Here is a 23,098-nt window from a genome sequence, read left to right on the forward strand (position 1 = left end):
TTAAAGAAGATGTAGAGCCACTTCTAGGACAAACAATTATGAGTATGAACCAATTGCAAACAACTTGATGATAGAAGAGAACCTTATTCCTCTCGTAATCTTGACAACCATCAAAAAGGTACAAAAGCAATGGGCGGGAGAGAAAAAATTGCCAACTTGGGTTGCTTTTCCAGCACCGCCAAGCAATTGAGAGAATTGATCTAATTATGAAACTTGAATTCTGGGCGTGAAATTGAAATTGGTCCTGAGCTTGACTCAAATATTATAGGCCACCTTTTCAAGGAGAGAAATGTTATTATGCTGCTAGTCATATTTCATCTTTTGATAACGTGTATGACATTACCTTTATCATTTTCAAAAGGACACCCGAGAGAACACGCGTGTCCCCTTAGACAAATGGTTACCCACCTGTTACTCCATTTTTTTTTTCCTACTTTCACCTCTTGATTTTTGCCTTTATTTTTTTCCTGTTTACTCTATTGTTTACTTACTAATGATTTTACAGTAAAAAGTGACTCTAAGAAGATCCAAATCGCCTTGCTCCACCACATAAGGAGGATTTGGATGTAAACAAAGAACGAGAAAAGTGCGTGAAAAGACATTTTTCTAATAACAAGGAACATGTTACTGAATTTATAGGTTTTTCATTAAGAAGAGGGCAGTCTGCAGATTTTTCACTGATAGCAGCAACTTCAATTTCATGCCCAGAGATTAAGCAATTCTCATTGCTTAGTGGCGTGGCAAAGCAACATGCATTTGCAATTTTTAATATGCCACCAACTGCTTTTATTCGCTAATTTTATGGCTCTTTCTTGAGAGCTTTCCAAACAAAGAAAGAAAGGTTCTGTTCTTCTTTGGAGTCAGTTGTTTCTATCAGCATCAGTTATTACTAAGTAGAGCATATGGCCTGCCCCACAGTAAAAGCAAAGGCCAAGGCAAAATCAGTCAATGTAAAGCCAAGCATGATGCCTCATTTACAGCCACCGATCTCTAAAATCAAAAAAATTGACCAAATACACCCCTTCTAAAATTATGATCAGAATACCACTTTTCAATGTCACTGTTGCCGCTATAATGACATCTCTTGTGACAAAAAGTGCCTTCGAGTTGTACTTTAATTGGTCAATGTGAATTCATTAATAAGTTAGAAGCACCATTATCTTTGTCTCAAATTTAAGACATAAATTAAAGCAACAGCACAACTGGCACATTCATTACAAAAGACAAGTCATTAACCAAACCAATAAGGCACAAAAGGGAAAAGCACTAAATAGAGAATTTGACCCCTTCATCATCACAGTTGAAGCTCCCTTGAAAATTGTAAGCTTCCCCTTGTGTTCTAGTAGCTTCAGAGCTCGCATTAGAACAGTCCGCTCCACTCCATGAAGCTCTAAATATATAGCATCCAAAAAATATACATTGAACATTAGTACAATAACATTAAATAAAGCACAACAAAAAACCACAATTTTTACAAGGATCCTTCACTCATTCCTCCTCCTACTCCTGTCAATAAATTGGTATCAGGAGGTATTTTTAGGAATCATAGTTTACCTGTTCCCCGAGATTCAGTCCCTGAATCTCCTCCACTATCATTACATTATCTTCCAAGCCATTATCTTTCACCTAACCAAACATGTCAAAGAAAAAACAAATATATTCAAAACTAAAGCAAGGGCATAGCATTAGTACTAAATGAATATCCTCAAACTGTATTACTATTTCACAAAGGACTATCCTTCACCTAATCAAACATGTTGAGGTAACACATAGCAAAAGAACAAGATGTTTTGAACATATCAGATCAAGCGAGCACACATGATCAACAAGCAGGTTCTTATTAAGAGATGAGATAACCACTCACAAATACTAAAATCAAGTCAGCCCAATCTTGGATGCGGTGCCAGAGGATAAGGCATTTTCTGTGTCCCTTATCCATCCATTCTGCCCGGCCTGTTCAGTAGAAAATTAACCCCTAAATTTATGCAAGTACTTAAAAATGGGAAAAGAACATGAGAAATATTAAGGACATTGGCCAACCTTCAGAAACTAAGGCTGACTGAAATACCTCCCTAGCTTCATGACTTAGAGACCCTACATCACGCGCAACAAGAAATAAGGCAGACATATTAGTTTTTGAAAATAAAAAGGATATCACCAATGTACAAGGCTTAGTTTTCTCAGCTAATGTAGAGAGAGAGAGAGAACAGAATGCAAACAGATGCATTCATATTAACATTATCCCAAAAACTCTTGCCATTTATATCAGAAAATCCACTAAGTGGATACACTTCTGTTTTAGACTGATATGATTAAAGCACACACAACGATGGCCAATAAAAGTATGCAAGACAGCAAGAAAAGATTGATTCATTGAAGAAGAAGAGATGAAATTGGGGAAGATTTCCAACTGGGAAAGAAGGGGGAGGAAAACATTTCAGCATAGGAAAGTATTTCAATTCAATAATCACATCCATTCACATAGAAAAATGGAAAAAGAGGAACCATGTAGCTGCTCCACCTCCCTGGATAGAAACTCTTAGTTGACTTTATCTAAATCCTACCACTATTTTTTTTTTTTTTAAGAAAAAATCAGTCTCAAGAGGGAACTGCAGGATAAAGTTTGAGAACCCTTCATGAAGACATTATATCTGGTTATTTGAACAAATCACGTAAACCCACAATATCCAAAAACTTTAAACTCGGTGTGACATTTAAGCTCCTATCATGGCATAAGGAATTCTACTTAAAAGGCCCTAGATGGGTCTCAAAAGATTGGTGACACTTCTGTTTGACAAACATTTTAGCAAAGTAGTAAAACTCATCAACGTGTGTTGTTCTGAGTAGAAAATAAATTCAATTTTTTTGAAAAAAATTTTGAATAAATAAAGGGACTGATTATCCCTTAAGTAATCCATTTGACACTTAAAAAACAGACATGTTAAGTCCCAAAAACATCTACAAAGTACATAGTAGATTAAACTATAAAAATACAAGTACAACATCCAAGAAACATCTATTTCCAACCTTGCCAATCCTTTGAAATCCCTTACGTAGCACCAATCCAAGCATTCCATTACGCCCCAGAACTCACATAGTTTTAGAGAGAAAATAAACATGCAGCTCTTACAGAAAATAAGAGAACAAGAGAGAAGGTGATGAAGAGATAGCTTACTTTCAATTACAGGATTTGTGAACAGAGGAAAGTCATTTTCCGGTTCAATTATAAAAATATTTTGAGCTCTACAGAAATCAACTACTAGTTCCTTCCAAAGTTGTATCTGCTTTTCCCTCGTGTCCTTAACTGGCTGCAAGCTAGACAGATTCAAAGTGAGCACCAAAATTTTAATTAGGTAAGGTAAAGGCTTGGGAGTGAATAGCTTAAATAAGCATGCTTGACATTATAACAATTTGAATATGTGGGAATGTTCCGAGTACAGATGAAAATAAATATCCAACCATGCATGCAAAGTTTGGAAATAACTATATTGGATATAAATCTGAAAATTAAAGCACCAGTAAAATTGACATGCAGGTTGGTCATTCATTTTTATATCAATATGACACATCTAAAAAGAATAGAGGCTGGATTATAGCAGTTCTGTACCAAAAAACTTTTTTCATTGTTTAAGATCCTAAGGGGACCTATTTTGTAGGTTAGAAATTTGCAGAAGAAACATATGGCATCACTGGTTTTGTATCCAAATCATAGGTTCAGTTTACTATATTTAGCAGCATCAATTTGGAAATATCAAAATAGTATGGTATGGACCCAGACAAAAACAAAATAGTGTGGTATTGAAGGAAATGATAGAATCTGAGGGAGAAGGGTGAGTGAATCTAATGGCATATACATCACCAGAAAAAAGGAAACCAGCTAGATACTAAAGATGTTCTGAAAGTTTCATGGAGGGTGGATCACTTTATTATTAAAGGGAATATTGCAACACTTCCACCCAAACTATACTCATGGAACCATATAGTTTCGTTGCAAGGCAACAGGAAATGCAAAGAGTATTTTTTTTTCTTTAAAAAAATACATGCTTGTTAAGAACAATGATACTGCATAAGAATGGCAATTTCAAATTTTTATTGATTTGTTAAAATGTGCCAAGTCAAGGCCTACTTAAAAAAGCACACCATTGAACAAATGGGCTCTTACAAATCTCTCCAGCTTCAGAAGTACTTAAGAAAAAGATATTTTTTAAAACAAAGGAAAGCAAACTGTTTTTCATTTTTCTTTTATAGGTAACAAGTCAAAAGTGTCAAAAGCACAAGCTATTACGTGAAGTATGGTGGATAATTGAAGAAGTGGGGCAGCTTGAAATCTCCCAATTTCTGCATCCTTCTACCTTATCACTTATTGAGATGCATGAAGTGAATCTGTTTAACAGATAACAATTAGGGTAAAGCAGTTAGCAAGCAAAGATATGGCAACATCAATCATTGCACGATGCAGTATAAGCAAAAAATTCAAAAAAAATTCCATTTTCCCATCAAACTTAACATTTAGTTTAAATATCACATCCATAATTGAACATATTTATAGACTTGGATATCCAAAGAAAATGGGATCTGTAAAAGCACACATACATTTATATATAATATATATTGATAAATTATTTGCAGATAATATAGATAGATACAAAGGATCTTTCAGACAATTTACCAAATAAGTGGAGGTCATCAACCAAAACAATGTGTACTTGCATGGAAACAAAAAACCAATAACAACAACAATCACAAGCCCGAATCCCATTACGTGGGGTCAGTTACATGAATTCTAAATCTCCAACCATCTCTATCCAGGAATAAAGCAAACCATATAAGATTAATACTAGTTATGAGCAAACCCGCCAATTGAGATTTGTCACTGTAAATCACCTATCTAGAGAAGAGTCCAAGATGGTGAGAGAGACAGGGGGGTGGGTGGGTAGAAGGTCTTACCTATTAGCCACATGAAGGAATACATATCCTACATGGCAATAGATAGGCCTGACCAGCTGAGTTCAACTCATCTTTGGGTCAATCATCATTTAACTATGACCCAACTTTTGAACAAATAGATTGCATGCATGAACCAAAATCCACTCATCTAATCACTATTGTCAAAACTATTGTATAGAGGGAAAACAAAAATTTTACATTGCCCCTTAACTCAAAGCTGTGTCACTATTTAAGAATAGTTATTTATTGTTTAAATCAATTTTATCTTAGTTTTTCTTAGGATAAAATATCAAATTATACTTATAATAGTTGAATTTCAAACATTTTGCAAAGAGAAAAGGAAAAGTTCAAAGAAGAATAACCTTGATCCCATAGTACTGATAAAACTATAAGCATAAATTTACAGTTAATTTTGTTGATTAGTACACCAACAAAGTTAATTGTAATGATTGCATTAACAACTAGATGCATTTTAAGATGTGTGGTTTGCAGTTTTGCAGTAGACATGTCTACAAACTAATCTAGGGATCCAAGAGTATCAGAATGCCTTACTTACATCAACAACCCTCAACTGCAACTCAATATCATGATACCCCATGCAACTACTAAAGTAGGAAAAACCTAATCCACAAAATAAACAATTGTTAATGCAATTAAGTTTACAAATGAGATAAATTGAAGTTTAAAACTGAGAGTTAGCTGATAGAATTATCCAAGAAATGAAGTACAACCATGACTATGACTTAGCCAACAACTATAGAAGAAATAAGTCTATACCATAGTTGTTGGGTTTGTAGAATGCAATATGGGGGCGTGGTACATGACATTTCTTGGAACATGGTATGCAGGGCAGGTTTCTATGGTTGGCCAAAGTGGAATGCCTCCAAAACATCACACACACACACACACACATTCAACAACTATTTTTGAAAACATTTTGGGTCTTGTCTTTTTTGGGACAATTGAGACAAGGGTCAGAACATGCAGAGGGGATACTGAACCGTTTAAAATTACAATGGGACTACATTAAGGTTTTGCACTAAGTCCATACTTATTTGCTTTAATAATGGATGAACTCACTAAACACATTCAGATAGAGGTGCTATGGTGTTTGTTATTTGCAAATGACATAGTGTTGGTGGATGAAACAAAAGAGGGAGTGAACAATAAGCTTGAGTTGTGGAGAAATAATTTAGAATCTAAGGGATTTAAATTAAGTAAAAGGAAAACAGAATATATAGAATGTAAATTTAGTAAGAATGTAAGAGTGGAGAATGTTATAATAAAATTGGAAGACCAAATTGTACAAAGAAAAGACCATTTTCGATATTTGGGATCAGTGATTCAAAAATATGGAAAAATTTACGAGGATGTCACACATAGAATTAAGGTCAGTTGGCTAAAATGAAGAAATGCATCAAGAGTGTTATATGATGGTAAAATCCCATTAAAACTGAAAGGAAAATTTTATATGATAGCTATAAGACAAGTTTTGTTATATGGCTCAGAATATTGGGCAATCAAATACCAACATGAGTAAGAGACGAGTGTAGCGGAGATGAAAATGTTAAGATGGATGTGCAGCCATACAAGAAAAGATAAAATTAAAAATGAGGTTATTCGTAATAAGGTAGAAATAGTGCCAATCGAGGAAAAAATAAGAGAGACTAGACTAAGATGGTTTGGTCATGTGAGAAGGAGGCCAAAAGACGCTCATGTGAGGAAAGTTGATGAAATTGAACAATTAGTCAAAAAAAGAAGTAGAGACATACTTAATAAGACTTTAGGAGAGACATTAAAGTTTGATATGAAGTGTATGGACCTAAATGAAGATATGACAAAAGACAGAAATACATGAAATTTTGGAATTCATGTAGCTAACCCCACATAGTGGGATAAAGACCGGATATGTTGTTGTTGAGTTGTCTTTCTTATATTTTATTTCTAATTTGTCTTTCTCTATTTCATAAAATAGCTGAGCATAAAATAATTTTCATAAAAGAATTATCCCCTTTTTCTTATATTTTATTCTCTAATTTGTATTTGTTTTCTCCTTTTGACTTATCCCCTTTTTTTTCTTGAAATAATTTTTCCCATTATAATAACTGAGCATAATAAGTTATATATTTGATGTTGGTCCAGTATATAATATTTATATTTTTCCATTATAAACTAAGTGTAATGCTTGCCAAATATTTAACTAAGGTTATATATTTACATTTTTCCAGTTCTCCAATCTAGGAGAACTGGAACTGGAACATGTACCATGGTGTTCCAAGAGGCCAAAGTACCATGTTTTAGTGCATGGAAACTGGAGCATGGTTCCCCACGCGCGGGGGGAGAGGGGGGGGGGGGGGTAAGGGGAACCTGTAACTATGGTTTATACCAGATTCAAACAATAATACAGTTATACTGAGGTTTATAAAAATAGAAAAAACTTGATGAACTTCAGATAAATGGCATGATTCAGGACAATAAATTTAAAGACAAAAACATCATATGAGATGCTTAATGTGAGCGGATTTTATGGAAGACACTCAAAGGTCATTGGTAAATATACCTAGCATACAAAGGAGCTCAAAGCAAGCCATTGAATTAAAAACACAACAACAAAATAATAAAAGCAAGAGATTCAATATTGTGAAGAACTTAAGAAGGGAGTAGTTACTGAGATGATAAGACAAACAGAAACAAGGAAGATGAGCAGCGAGGGAAGAAAGACGCCAGAAGTAGAAGCACCTTCTCGTTCTAGGTCAGCGACCAGGGCCGAGGGATGCTGGAGATGATGGCCTTAGAGATGACAGACAAGAGATGCTAGGAGGGAGGAGAAGGGAGAGGAGAAACTAATTTTGGGTTAGAGATTTGTGGGGACATGAATGGAATTTTTCGATTTATTTGACAATACAATAGTCTTTTTAATTTAGTTAAAATTAGTTTTTTCCATCCGAAAGCCTCTAAAAATCAAAACTAATTCGCACATGTATTTTGGGTCTAATAGTTTTAAAACTTGTTATTTTAAAAAAAAAAATCTCTTTTTTATTTTTTGATGAAAAATCACGTTGTTAGTTTAAATATAGCAGCATTATATAATTGTTATAATTATAAAATTTTAAATACATATTTAATAAAAATTAAAAGTTACAATATAATTAATATACATAGCAAAATTCATGAATTTGTGGTAATTTATCCTTTATTTTCCAATTATCAAGTTTTTCGTTCATATTTAATTTTATTTGTATTTTACTTTTCAAAAAAATGTTTTTAGATGCCAAAATTTAAAATTCTTTCAATTTAAAAATTAGAAAATATAATAAAAAATGACTCTTTTTTTATTAGGATGATGATATTAATTACTCTTAAATGGTTTAGAATGTATCAAATTCTGTTATTAATCATCCAATCATTTCCATACAAAGGAAGGAGGCATCCTTGGAAGTAGAAGAGAGAGAGAGAGAGATGAACATCTTGATATGTGGCATCATTGATTGAGATTAGACATTAAGGTTCAAATTAATACTATTTTGCCCGAGAGCCTCATAGAAAGACTCATCAAGAGGGGTCAAAAAGACAAAAAAAGTTCCTCACCCAAATCCAAATTTACCCCCTTTCTTCCTATAACCTCCCCTCTCCTTTCTCTCCTTCTCATGGCCGTTGCCTCCAACAAGCTCTTGCACTCGTCGTCGCCTTTCTCTCGTTGCCTCGCTTCACACCGCCTCGCCTTCTGCCAACCACCATTGCATCCACCCCATCTGCTGTAGTGGCAGATGGTGCGAGGCGAGACAGTGCTAGAGCTTGCTGGAGACAGCAGCCATATGAAGGAAAGGGAGGAGAACAAAGATTGCAGCAGAAAATGGGTACATTTACATTTGGGTGAGGGACATTTTTGTCTTTTTCACCTCTCAATAAGCCTCTCTGTGAGGCTTTTCGCAAAGTAGCAAGACTCTAAGAAGGCCTCGTTTCCATTTGGCTTGTGACATTAAGTACAAATCACGTACATTATTAATTGCGAAAAACAAGAGAGGCTGGACCAGAGCCTCTTTATTAAGGTAAAAGTTACACATCTTTTTTGTATTTTTAGGAGGTGCTATTGGCCATTTGAATCTTGTACTTGGTCATGATGGGCGTGGTGTCCTTGTACCAACGCGATTTCGTTCCACAATTGGTCAAAGTAGAAATGTCTGAACTGTTATTGCCATTAGAGGGCGCACCTGGCCTAGTCACAGAAATAGATAGCAAGTAATGGAATGGCTTCGGAGGCGGCATCACCTCCACTCCGCCTTCCAACATTTTCACCACCGCTCATCGCTGGCCTGGCCTCCGGCAAGTCCTGAACGCACCACAAAGCCACCATAGCTGCCTTCTCCACTTGCTCCCTATCCTTCTCCTCATTCCAACACCCCGACAACATTGCAACCAACTCTTCTTTCTCCTACTCTTCCCACACTTGTTTTGGAAACCAATCCAAGATGTCCGTGGAACCTATTCAGGCATTCCTCCACCACCCAATTATCTCGAACAACAGCATCCCGAAGCTGTAGACATCACATTTATGCGTTATGGGGAAGTTCCAGAGCTAAAATTCCAGTGTTGAGTAGCCGGGAGCCTCGATACCTAGACACATATACATGGGTGATGTCTCTGTTACAAAGCTTTGCCAACCCAAAATCAGTGACCTTGGGGGTAAACTTTTCGTCTAGAAGGACATTTTCAGGCTTTATATATCATAATGAATGATGCGTTGTTGGCACTCATCATGCAGGTAGGCGATGCCTTTTGCTGTTCCGATTGCAATTTCACATAGCTTTTCCCACTCAATTGCTTGTGTATCGCTGAACAAGTACTTGTCCAATGATCCATTCTCCATGTACTCGTAGACGAGTGCACTCATGAATTGATCAAAGCAAAAACCATAAAGCATGACTAGATTTCTATGGTAAGTTCTTCCAATAGTGGTCACCACAGCCATGAATTGCTCCTCAACTCTTCCATTTGAGTTCCTGTTGAGGACTTTTACTGCAATCTTAACCCCATTAGGGAACTGTCAATTATAGACAATGCCAAAGCCTCCAGAACCCAACCTTGTGGAGTAATTGGAAGTGAAGGTACATAGTTCTTGGACTGTGAATCTAATCGGTTTCTCCTTTGCCAGGTCTTCGAGGATCCTCTCCATTGTGGGAGCATCAACTTCCCACACCTGAACCACATGACCTGGGGCTTGAACCACATAACCCGGGGTTGGCTGAGCAACAGCTAGTCTCAGGTCTGAAACAATGGCTCTTCTCCCAATCTTGGCACAAAAACACGAAATCACGCCAATGCCAGCAAGTAGTAGCACTGACACTATGATGGTTGTACCACGTCAAAAAACATTAAAAAGAATGGTGAGTTTTCAATGCCTTGTCAATGGATAAACACTTTGATATGTAAGAATATGCAACTATTTATTCATCAACAAACTTACCAGCAGCAGGTGACCCGTTATTACTACCTGGTGGTGAAGACATCTATAGAGGCATCAACCAAAGTTGGAAACTAAGCAAAGCAAAGATTAAAGGGCCGCAAAGACGAGTAATTTTGTGCTAGGAAATAGTTTTCCAACCAAAAACTTTTTCATCTTCAACTCATTCATGGTGTCAAAAACTACAAAAAACTATGTTACAATCAACTTGAATTTAATGTTTACGCATGTTTAACCTGCTTGTGAAGGAAAATCTAGCCCCATGTTAGAAGATGTGTGTGAGAATAAAAAACAAAGTTGTCCAATCTTTCTAACAATTTAAGTTTTTAGATGAGTTGGTAGACAAATCATTAGAGTCATAGTTTTTATGCATCTAAAAACTGATGATGGTTGGGTTATAAAACCCTGTCAGCATGATAAATAATTTTAGACTTACATTAATGAATTTACATTGGAGAAGAAAGTCAGTACATTTTCAATTATAAGATGTATATAAATCTTAAATTTTACTACCAGAGTATCTATATGTTATGTGCAATAGTTAAGGTGCAACAAATGTTGAATATAAAGAAAATCACAAGTTTTGGCCAATAAAGCAGAAAAAAATGGTTCTCAAATGTGCAGAATTGAGACTAGCTACTCATGCTATTGGTTATATTTTATCACTGGTTTACCTATGATTAACACTAATATTTTAATCACTCCTGGCTTCTCAGCCAGCTTTTCTCCTGAATTATATAAAATATTCAATTTGATCACAACATAAAGAAAATCTCATCCTATTCTAAATTGAAAGCAACACTTCAAAGTTTTGAAGCCCGAGTGAACAAATAAATTTTGACTTGAAATATTTAATTTTTTGCCATTACCACAGAGTACAAGAAAGGTACCTAAATGATGAAACCAATTAGAATGTACATCAAGATGAAAAAAAAAAAAAAAAATCTTCTAAAGGACTTATTGGGGATGATCCCACAATCAAGATATTTGGTCGAATCCTATAAAACCATTTCATAGAAGTTCATTGAAATCTTTGTTTTTAGTAAATTCTTTTTTGTGTAAGGCCCAATTCTCTCTCTCTCTCTCTCTCTCTCTCTCTCTCTCTCTCTCTCTTGCTCTCTAGGTTTCACCGTACAATGTGCATGCACTCTTTGCTCTTTTCTGTCTTTTGGTTCACTACAAATTGAAGAAGATTCTAGCTTTGGGCATAGGAGATCGTCAATCAATTTTTCAGATAAGTTAATCATCTATTGTTTATGATCTATCTATTCTTTTTTGTTCTTGCTCCTCCGATCTTCATTTCTGGTTTTAGGGGTTTGATTTCAAAAGTTAATGAAAGGTAGACAGTTTAATCAAAGCAGAATTGTTGTTAATTGAAGGTAGCAAAGCTGCTGGTGAGTTCTTTTCCTATGAATTTAAATTTCTTTCTTGCTTCATTCAATCTGTTAGAACCACTCCACTGTACATCGTGAGAAAACCCATTTCCTCCATGAAATCAAATCCCATTTCTTCTAAGTGGAAGCCTCGGATGCCATATTGGAATTCCATGAACTTAGTTCTAGAACAAAGAGGTAGGATTAAGAGAAAAAAGAAAATACAAAAGCTATTTCGTTTGTAATTGAGCAATTGAAAGATGGCAGTAACTATCCCAAATAATTAAGTCCCAAAACACTTGCCTTCCTCTTTTCAGTACTCTGCAAAGGGTTGATGTTTTGCAACCTACAAACCAAACCAGTGAAAGCTACAAGCCTTGACTATATGTTTAAATAAAATTGTTTAAACAATCCTCAACCCCTACGTAGAAAAGGGAAAAAAGTAAAGTGATATGATGATTTTTTGTCCCTACCATACCAAAAGGATTGATTATATGATTTCTGTTTAGTTTCCAAGCTCACAATTAGCAAGTTATTTACCTTCCCAATCACCAGATCAATGAAAAAGGGGAGATTTAGAGATAATAACAGATTCAGGACCACTAATGGTGAGCAACTACAACTAATAACCAACTATTCGTATTGAATAAATATGTCACATACCAACAGCTAGGTAAGTTTCATCTGGATGAGGAATCCTGCTTTCACAACAAAATACTGTTGTAGGGCCAGCTCGTAAAGTGATATGATGATTTTTTGTCCCTACCATACCAAAAGGATTGATTATATGATTTCTGTTTAGTTTCCAAGCTCACAATTAGCAAGTTATTTACCTTCCCAATCACCAGATCAATGAAAAAGGGGAGATTTAGAGATAATAACAGATTCAGGACCACTAATGGTGAGCAACTACAACTAATAACCAACTATTCGTATTGAATAAATATGTCACATACCAACAGCTAGGTAAGTTTCATCTGGATGAGGAATCCTGCTTTCACAACAAAATACTGTTGTAGGGCCAGCTCGTAAGTGGACAACTGAGCTTTTTCCTCTCCTTCTTCTTCCCTTTATCCCTCTTAATCTGACAAACAAAATATGTGATATAAATAAATATATATATATATATACACAGAGAGGGGGGGGGGGGACCCCTTGTGGGGGGAGGGAGAGTAGCAAGAAGGTGCGAGGAAATTTCACAGAATTATTGTGTATTCAAGTTCAGATGTCAAGAAAAGGATTGGAAAAAAACTGGCGGTTGTGGTTGCTTTTAAGACAACTGCATCCCAAATCGATATCATAATTAAAGAAATGCACAAGCAAGAGACTAAGTGAACTAGTCTACTTGGAAGACATCTGGCAAACAAACAAGACTAACATAAAACAGAGTTATCAAGGATTAATCAACTCAAATGAAACTAAATTAATGCTGGACCACCCTTGTTACAAAGAGATTGAATTCCTTGGATGGTAAACAACAATAGAAAACTCTCACTTGTACGGACTTGAATTGAGCTGTTTTACTACTTTTCTGTCAAAAGTGCCAAAAAATGGATAAAAAAGAATATGGAAAAGAAGATAGAATCCGGCTGAGGTGAAATTGATATTTACAACCAAAGAAAGGATGCCCTCGTAGAACTTGACTCCAAGCTCTTTGATTGTGATTTCGACAGGGAGTATGTTAGGCCGATTACTCGTTTACCTCATCAGCCAATTCAAGTTTTGGAAGCCTTCACAAATTGTTTGAATGGTGCACCGATTGAACATTAATTCACCACTCTCAAAAACCAAATCTCACATGCTTTCAGGCTTCAGCTCATTTCCATTTCTCTTCTACAAATTCCAAATGGCATAAGGACGAAGACATGAAAACTTCATTGCTAAAACCGACAATTGGACACGTCCATTAAAGTCGCACGATTGAAGTCAACAGTCAATCTTGTTACAATAATGCAGTAATCGAAGATGAACCTCCTCAGAATGCTTGGTCCCATTGCTACCGCCGTTGGATGTACGCTTGTTGACGAGAGACTTTCGCCGAACTTTGTCGAAGGACTCTATTTTGCCATCACTTTCAATTCTCTCCCCCTAGGGTGGTTTGACAATGAGAGGATCACAGGACACTCAGCTTGCACTTAGCACCTCTCCTCCCAGAGAAAATGTATTTGATGCTTGTCAGCTATCATGTCAGAATTTCTCAAATATATAGTTATCCGTTGGAAATAATGATATAAATATATTAAATGTATGTATAAGTTTGCCTCATCAGAAAAATGTTTTATTGTATGTTTGATTTTTAATTTATCCTTCCATTTACTAGATATTTAGAAAGAATGAATGATACTATATTCATGTCTCATTCTACAAATTAGATCAACTTTCTCTTCATTCAAATTTAAAAAAATTCACTAAGCATATGTAATCTAGATTTAAGAGCATGGATAATTTGATATATTTTTTAAACATTACAGAGAATTAATTAATGTAATTTACAAAGAGTGAAGTGTAGTCTTGTATTTTTACTACTCCTCATGGATGTACAATTTATGTTATCCCTTTACAACACAAACTTTCTTATAAACTAAAACATTTTTCAATAAATTAAAATAGAATGAATTGTAAAAAAATATTTATAATAGGTTTTGTTCAGCATGTGGTGAACTTATTTGAGTTTATTACACACAGGGTTCATTGCCAGTGTGTGGTGAACACAAAAAAGAGGAAAAAAATAAATAAAGATTTGACAGAACCCAGTATTTGGGCTCCATTAAACCTAAAACATGGAGAAAGAAAAAGAAGAAGAAGAAGAGTTTGATGGAACCCAAGTTTTGTTACGTTAAACCCAAAACATAGAGAAAAATAATCCAAGAAAAAAAGAAGAAGAAGAAAGAGGGTTTGAATGAAATCCAAGTAGAAGGGTTCTGATTGAACCCAAGAAGAAGAAGAAGAAGGGGAGAAGGAAAGAGAAAGAGAGACTTATCCCCTACAAGTGGTTCCTATTGTTGTGGCCATCACCATTTCCTACCATTTGGAGAGACATAGAAATCGATAAAAGATTTGAGAAGACAAATAAATGTAAATAAAAATGAAAAAAAGGGTTTGAGGTTAATTAATTATAAGGGAGAAATTGCACCATTATATTAAACTGCAAGGATACTTTCTATATTTTTTTTCCCTTAAAAATAATATAAATACAAAAGAATCTTGGAATGATTGTTAGGACATCCCTCGAGCTTACCCAACTAAGTTTTGGATTAGGTGGATTAGTCCTACCTTAGTAGCGAAAAACCAGAACACCATGCAGTCTCACCCTTACACCAAATATTGTATTAAAAGAATGATTGCTCATCTGCCCTCAGTTAGTGTTTTATATGCAGTATTACAGTTCAAATTTGTGCGGCAACTTGGAAGGCAAATTTATTACTGAAAGGCAGCATTTAACTGGAAGGTAGCAATAACGCTAGAAAGCAAATTTCGCATGGACTGTACCGAATGTCTAGCTCTAAGCATATATAAACTGTGTCCGCATTCAAATTTACCTGGAGGTACATCAAAGGGGAAGGTCACCCATCCTTGGAGATTAGTAAGGCGAAACTCAAACACCCCAAGTGAATACAACAACAACAACAACATATCCAACCTTTATCCCACTATGTGGAGTCGGCTACTTGAATTCTAGACTTCTATGTGGGTTATGCCCCAACAGATAGTTTGTCTAGAATTCATATTTGAATCCGACTAGGTTTTATGCTGGCTGTCGGCTACCTAACGCAAGCCTTCTCCTTTATCCGGACTTGGAACCAGTAGTGGATAACATCCCCTGGTGGAATAATGATGAAATGAAGTTTCAACACCATCTTCATATAGAAAAAAAAAGAATGATTGCTCAACTAACTTTATAGTTCCATGCAATATTCAAGACTCACTACAAAAAAAAATATATGGAATTTAGCGATGGTTTTTGTTGCATTTTGCGGTGGTTTTCAAAACCGTCACTAAATCAGCCGTTGTGGAGTATTTAGCGGCAATTTTTAGCAACCGCTAGAGTAATCACTGCAAAGTCATATTTTTTGAGACGATTTATAAACTACCGCAAAATGTATAACTTCGCGGCAATTAGTAACATTTAGCAGCAGTTTTAAACCGCCACTAAATGTGTATATTATTAGTATTGGTTTTAGCGGAGGTTTATCGTAAAATGTATAACTTAGCGGCAATTAGTAACATTTAGCGGTGGTTTTTAAACTTCCGCCAAATTTCGCTACCCATCCGTGACTTTAGCGACGGTTTCAAAACCACCGCTACATTTAACCAATAAAATTGAACCCCGCAGTGTATATATGTATGTATATACACAAGCATCACTGCTTGACAGAAGAATAAAACTCCACAAGGCCTCCAACTATAAACATGCCTAGCTTTCTCTATATATATTGTTTTTACTGTGTACGTTCTATTGTTACACAAATTTTTTTGTATTGTTACACTACACCTCTAATGTATCAATGTCTAAAAAATGTCACAAACTAACTAAATATGCTAGAAGCACTGATACTGGATTCAACCAAAAATAAAATACAAAATGATGAAAAAAATAACTAAAACCATTTTATTGCAACTATTCACGTACAAAATATATATGCAGTAGCAAGCAATCCGTGGACTGTTAAGGAAACCTAACCTAAGCTGAAATACACTTATGAATAAGAGGAAGCGAACCTGAAAGTCGGTCGGCGAAGCTGGAGGAAGAGGAACGGAGGCCGATCTGGAGGCGGCGGCGGCGACAGGAGGCGGAGGCGGCGATGACAACTGGAGGCAGAGGCAGCGGCGAAGACAGGAGGCGGAGGCGGCGATGACAACAGGAGGCAGAGGCAGCGGCGAAGACAGGAGGCGGAGGCGGCGATGACAACAGGAGGCAGAGGCAGCGGCGAAGACCGGAGGCGGAGGCAGCGTCGACTACCGGAGGCGGAGGCGGCGATGACAACCGGAGACAGAGGCAGCAGAGAAGACCGGAGGCGGAGGCAGCGTCGACTACCGGAGGCGGAGGCGGATGGGTCGACGGCGAGAGAGAGAGAGGGGGGGGGGGGGGGGGGGCGCGGGGTGTGACTTAGGGTTTTCAGTGGAGGGGAAAACGGGGGGATTTGGGGAAAGCCAGAGGCGGGGATTTGGGTGTGTGAAATTTTTTGGTTTTTTTATTTTTTAAAATATTTATTTGTAAAATAAAAATAAAATCATTTATATAAAATATTTTGATTATTTGATTGAAATCACTAAATAATTTATGATTATGATTATGATAATTAATAAAATAATAATCTAAAATATAATAATAAAATAATTTAAATTATTGCATCAAATTAATATTTTTATTTTAAAATATAATTATATTATAAATCTAATAATTATAATAAATTAGTTTGATTATTGGATTATTTATTATTAATTTCTTACCTCAAATAATTAATTTTTTTCTATAAATAATAATTATATTAAACAAAAACCGCATAACATCTACATATTACCAGTGTAAATCTTGAGTCTTGCAAATAAATAATGAGGTAAAACTTGTAAACAACGAAAGTAAAATTAAATATTGAAAAGAGAATAAATTTCTAAAACTAGCGATATATGACTGTTACACAAAGAAGTAAAGTGATGATCAACAAAAATACAAAGAGGTCGACGCACAAAAATGAGCATCGAGAGAGTTTAGAAATGATTTTGATAATACTTTCATAAAAAATAAGGAGACATTTCATGAATTTATTTTAAAAATAATTTTTTTAATAAAAATTGCATGTTCGAGTTAAGTGTTAATACACCATTATTATATGCTGAATTTACATTATTATTGTCAAGATATAATAATTTTTTTTTTTGCGAGAGAATATCTCGATTGAGATGCAAGAGAGTGTCTCTTGGCATCTCTAAGAAGCTTGCAAAGAGAAAAACAAGTTTAGAACGTGAATGAGATCACCTACAAATCTTTTGTTGCATAAGTCAGTCTTATGTATAAAGTGAAATTATTGTTTTAATAAGATTGTGAGCATATTTTAATTCAACGAAAAATTTTATTATTTATAGAAAGAAAAAAACTGACAAGGAAATTCCTAAACTCTTTTTTATATAATACAATCGCTCGATATTTTTCAAATGTAGTGTTTGTTTACATTTTGTACACATTTAATAAATATTATTAATAGTTAATTATTATATAACATTTGTATTGTTTGTTTATTATCAATTGTGCACATTCAAATGTACTATTTGTTTATATTTCATAATTTAAATATAAAATCATATATACATAGATATCCACACATATATAATATTTTTGGATAAATCACACCAAAAATTACTTAAAAATAATTAATTAATTAATAAAAAAATAAGAGTTAATATATTTTTTAATTTTTTTTACATTTTCAAAATTTTATATATTTTTAATATAAATATTAAATTATTTATAAATTTTTGCAACAATTCTTTAAAATCATCACAAAATATAAATTTTTTAATTATTAAATAAATAAATTTTAACGTTAATTTATTTTTATTTTTTAATTGTTAAATTATTTTATAAATTTTACAATGACTTCTTCAAAATTGTTGCAAAATTTATTTTTTAATTATTAAATTAATAAATTTTGCGATGGTTAATAACCATCGCAAATGTTAATTGAATTTTATTTTTTAACTATTATATTATTTCCTAAATTTATCGATAGTGCTAAATTTAATTTTTAATTTTTAAATTAATAATTTTTGAGATTGTCTTTGATCGTCGAAAATGTTAATTTAAATTATTTTTTAATTATTCAATTATTTCTTCAATTTAGGGATGATTTTTCAAAATTCGAGTCTAAATTTAATTTTTAATTTTTAAATTAATAATTTTAGAGGTAATTTTTTATCGCCGTAAATATTAATTTAAATTATTTTTTAATTTAATTATTTCTTAAATTTAGCTACGATTTTTAAAAATTGTAGCTAAATTTAATTTTTTATTATTTAATTAATAAAATTTACGGTGTTCTTAATCGCTGCAAATTTTAATTTAATTTAATTTTTAAATTATTTAATTATTTTTTAAAGTTTACGACAACCTTTAAAAAAATGTTGCAAAATTTGATTTTTTAATTATTAAATTTTTAAATTTTGCAATAATTTTTAAAATCATCACAAAATACCCCTTTTTTTTTATAGTGACTTGGGAGGTCTCATATTTAAACAATAGCTATACCATGCAAGGAGTCATCAAATTGCACAGATATAAGCTGCAAACTCACCTATAAATTTTTTGTATAAATTTTGGTTATTTAATAAATGTAGACTCAACCAATCAAAACTATTCATGATGTTTTAATTTGAGTTAGACAATCTTAAATTTTAACATTTTTGATTGATTCAATCTATCATTGTTGGGTAAATTAAGTTTATATAAGAATTTTTCTCCAATAAATAACATAATTGCCCAATTAAGAGGGAAAGTGTAATGATTTTTAAAAAAATTTGCCACACACAAAATATAATTATCTTTTTTATATTATTATGTATTTGACGCCATGCTTTTGTTATAAGGTCACCGGAGGTGATTGCTCACATTCTAATTTTAGAAAAATAATCGACGTTATTGTTGTAAATCATTAGACTATTAAAAATTTTATTTTTCTTATTTTTTACCCATTAAATATTAAGATTAATTAAATATAATCCATCTAACTCTATTTAATTCCTAATAGACACATATTTACTACTCAGATTTTAAAAATAAAGAGAAAGATGAGTTGATTACTAAAATAGGATTACTTGGAGTTAACCTCACAAACATTCAATAAGATTATGAACTATGATACTTTTAACCACATAAAAAGTATTCACTTTCAATATCCTTTATTTTCATTATTTGCATGTTTATATCAAACATATTTTATTACATAATATGTTGTTCCTACTAATCATGTTAAAAGAAGCAATACATATATTGTTATTACAAAATATGCATAGTTATTCATTGAACATACAAAACAAGTTATATATTCACTGTAAACTTCTTCACAAAAATAAATAAATAAATAAAATAACACAAGTTTAATTCTCAATTAAACTCTCATTTTTATTAGTATTTGCAAAACTTAACCCATTGAATGCACGATAAGGAGCATTGCTATTTAATAAGGGTTTTAATAACATTTTTGTGCATGTTATATTATGAAATACAACACTTACTTATTTAGAAAGTGTCATTTATAACTAAACCAACTGATTATTCTTCTTTCTCTATATAAAGGGTATCACTAATTTTAAGTTCTTTATTTTTTTTTTAATATTAACTATTATCCGTGTATCACCTTGTCGAAAATAAAAACAAGAATAGTAGAATGTAAAAGATCAAATATAATTAAAAGTTTGGATGGCTAGGATAGTCATATCAAGGAAATAAATCTGTGTAATTAACAAATTACGTATAAAGAAAAAATAGTCTCGAGTTCAGTCAATTATAATATTTATTAGTATTTTTACAATTTACAAAAGTAATGTTGTTGTTGTTGTTCTTTTTGATATTATAATAATATTTTCATCATTATTAATATTTTTACTATTTAACATTATTGAGATTTGTAGTTTAAAATATTCTTTATCATGTATAAATTATAAAATTCATATTTTTTATTTGAAAACTCAAAAACAATTGAAAACATCCTAGAAATGCTATGTGACATGAACCTCTGAATAAGTTTTCATTAGTATCTACATTAGAACAAACATCAGTGTTCAAAAATTCGGCTTAGGCGGCCGCCTAGGCGCTGAGCGGCAACCAGCCGCAGCGAGTTAAGGCTACTCAGTAGCCCTATGCGCCATGGCCGACTAATCGGGCCGCGATGCTGCCTAGGCGGACCAGGCGGCGCCTAATCGCCTGGGCAGCCGCCTAGGTCGTGCGCGTCTTGGTGGGCTGACCTTATTTCCCCCTCCCTTTCTCTATTTCCCGATCCCCTTTCCCTTTCTCTCTCTGGTTGTGTTCATCGCAGCTCCTCTCTCTCTCTCTCTCTCTCGCCTTCGATCTCCTCTTGGTCGTTCGTCGCCGCCGTTGATCTCCTCTTGGTCTTGCTCGCTCGTTGCTACCGACCTTGCTGCTGACCTCACATGTTGGTCGTTCTCTCTCGTCGCCGATTGCGTCTTGCTGCGGTATGTATCCAACTATCCATCTTCCTCAGCCAACGCAAGCTTGCGTTGCTGCAGCAACGCAGCAGCAAGCAACAACTTGCTGCTTGTTGAAGCAGCAAGCTTGCTGCATCAGGTTGCTGCTTCAAGTAGCAGCTGTGAATGGCATTAGATAAGTTTTAAACTTTTAATTAAATTTCAAATTTTCAATGTATATTATTCAATACTCAGGGAAAAACAAGAAAACAGGAAGTGAAACTGAAATGAATGATTCGGATAGGACTGGAAGTACGGGAGCATCGTCCGAGGCCTCCTCAATTCTTAAAAGGAAGTCAAATGATGTCGGATGAGAGTATGGAATGTTAATTGATCCGAAGAATATGGATAAAATTAAATGTAAGTTGTGTGGTAAAATTATGTCTGGAGGCGTTTACAGAGTAAAAGAACACATTGGCCACATTTCTGGAAATGTTTCTGCATGTCCAAAATCTTCTCTAACTGATCAAGCCAAATGTAAGAATGTTATTGTCGAGGCAAAGAATAAGAGGAAAAATAAGAAGAAGGAGGAAGATTTGATGAGATCAACTGTTAATATCTCTGAAAGAGTGGAAGGGGATGATGAAGATGAATTGCAAGAGTTAGGTAGCAGAAAAGCGTCTCGTACTCTTGGCCCTATGGATAAGTTTGCTAGCTCCATTAGCCCTGAAACTTGTTTGAGTGTGAGAATGACCCAAAGGCAACAAACTATTAGTGGAGCATTATTTAAAGAGAGAACACAGTTTGTTCGTGAATATTGTGCTACTTGGGTATATGAAGCTGGTATACCTTTCAATGCGGTTGACAATGATAGCTTCAAATTGTTTGTTGAGGCGGTTGGTCAATTTGGGTCGGGCTTCAAACCTCCCAGTCAATACCAATTGAAGGAACCGCTATTAAAGGGGGAAGTTGACAGAATAAAAGAGTTATTGAAGAAGCATGAAGAAAAGTAGGAATGAACTGGGTGCTCCATTATGACAGATGCTTGGATAGATAGAAAAATGAGGAGCATCATGAACCTATGTGTTAATTCTAATGCAGGTACTGCTTTCCTTTATTTTAGAGAGTCTTCAGATGAAGCACATACAAGTGAACTTATCTTTGAGTATGTGGATAAATGCATTGAGCAAGTTGGGCCACAAAATGTCATCCAAGTAGTAATCGACAATGCTGCCAATAATATGGGAGCGGCAAAATTATTGAAGGTGAAGAGGCCAAATATCTTTTGGACCTCATGTGCTACTCACACCATCAATTTGATGCTTGAAAGTATTGTAAAATTGTCGAAGTATAAGAAAGTCATTGATCAGGCCAAGAGTTTCACAATCTTCATTTATGCACACCATAAGACCTTGTCCTTAATGAGGTCATTTACGAAGAAGAGGGATATAGTGAGACTAGGAGTCACTAGATTAGCTTCTGCTTTCTTGACTTTACAGAATTTGATGGAGAAAAAGGCCCAACTGAGGGCAATGTTTACCAGCTCTGAATGGGAGGAGTGCAAATGGTCGAAGATTGTTAAAGGGAAAGCAGCCTATGCTACTGTGATGAGCATTGCTTTTTGGAATGGTGTGACTATATGCCTTAAAGTTTTTGCACATTTGGTGAAGGTGCTTCGAATTGTTGATGCGGATAGAAAGCCTTCTATGGGCTTTTTATGTGGAGAGATTAAGCAAGCAAAGGAAGATATTAAGGAGGCCTTAAATAATCTTGAAAAGAACTATAAGCCTATTATGGAGATTATTGAAACAAGGGTAAAAGATAGGCTAGATAATCCACTACATTTTGCAGCTTACCTTTTGAATCCCTACTACTTTTTCAAGGATGTGGATATACAACTTGATAATGAAGTGATGAATGGGCTTTTTAACTGTGTGGAGATGTTTTATCATTATGATGGTGAATTGCAAGGCCATATTATAAATGTTGAGTTGTCAAAGTATACTCGTAAAGATGGAGCTTTTGGAAAATCGTGGGCAACTCAAGGGTGTGCGAAAAATGATGACAATTATAATCCAGATATAAAATTCCTTTAATCCTTTCTATTGTGTATTAGTGTATAAATTAAATTTGTTTACTTTATACTTGTTTGACCTATGTAGTTATATGGTAGATGACT

At 34.3% G+C, this 23,098-nt stretch overlaps 1 protein-coding gene and 1 pseudogene across 10 annotated transcripts in view; both read right to left on the bottom strand.

Annotated features, from left to right (window-relative positions):
• The window catches only part of LOC127813134 (disease resistance protein RPV1-like), a 210,627-nt gene that overhangs the window by 145,133 nt on the left and 42,396 nt on the right, over positions 1–23,098 (bottom strand). The gene's annotated exons all lie outside the window — the stretch shown is intronic.
• LOC127813141 (vacuolar protein sorting-associated protein 25-like) lies at positions 990–16,879 on the bottom strand (annotated as a pseudogene).

Source organism: Diospyros lotus, chromosome 11 (genome assembly GCF_014633365.1).
Source record: "Diospyros lotus cultivar Yz01 chromosome 11, ASM1463336v1, whole genome shotgun sequence".
In the NCBI taxonomy this organism is placed as follows: Eukaryota; Viridiplantae; Streptophyta; class Magnoliopsida; order Ericales; family Ebenaceae; genus Diospyros; species Diospyros lotus.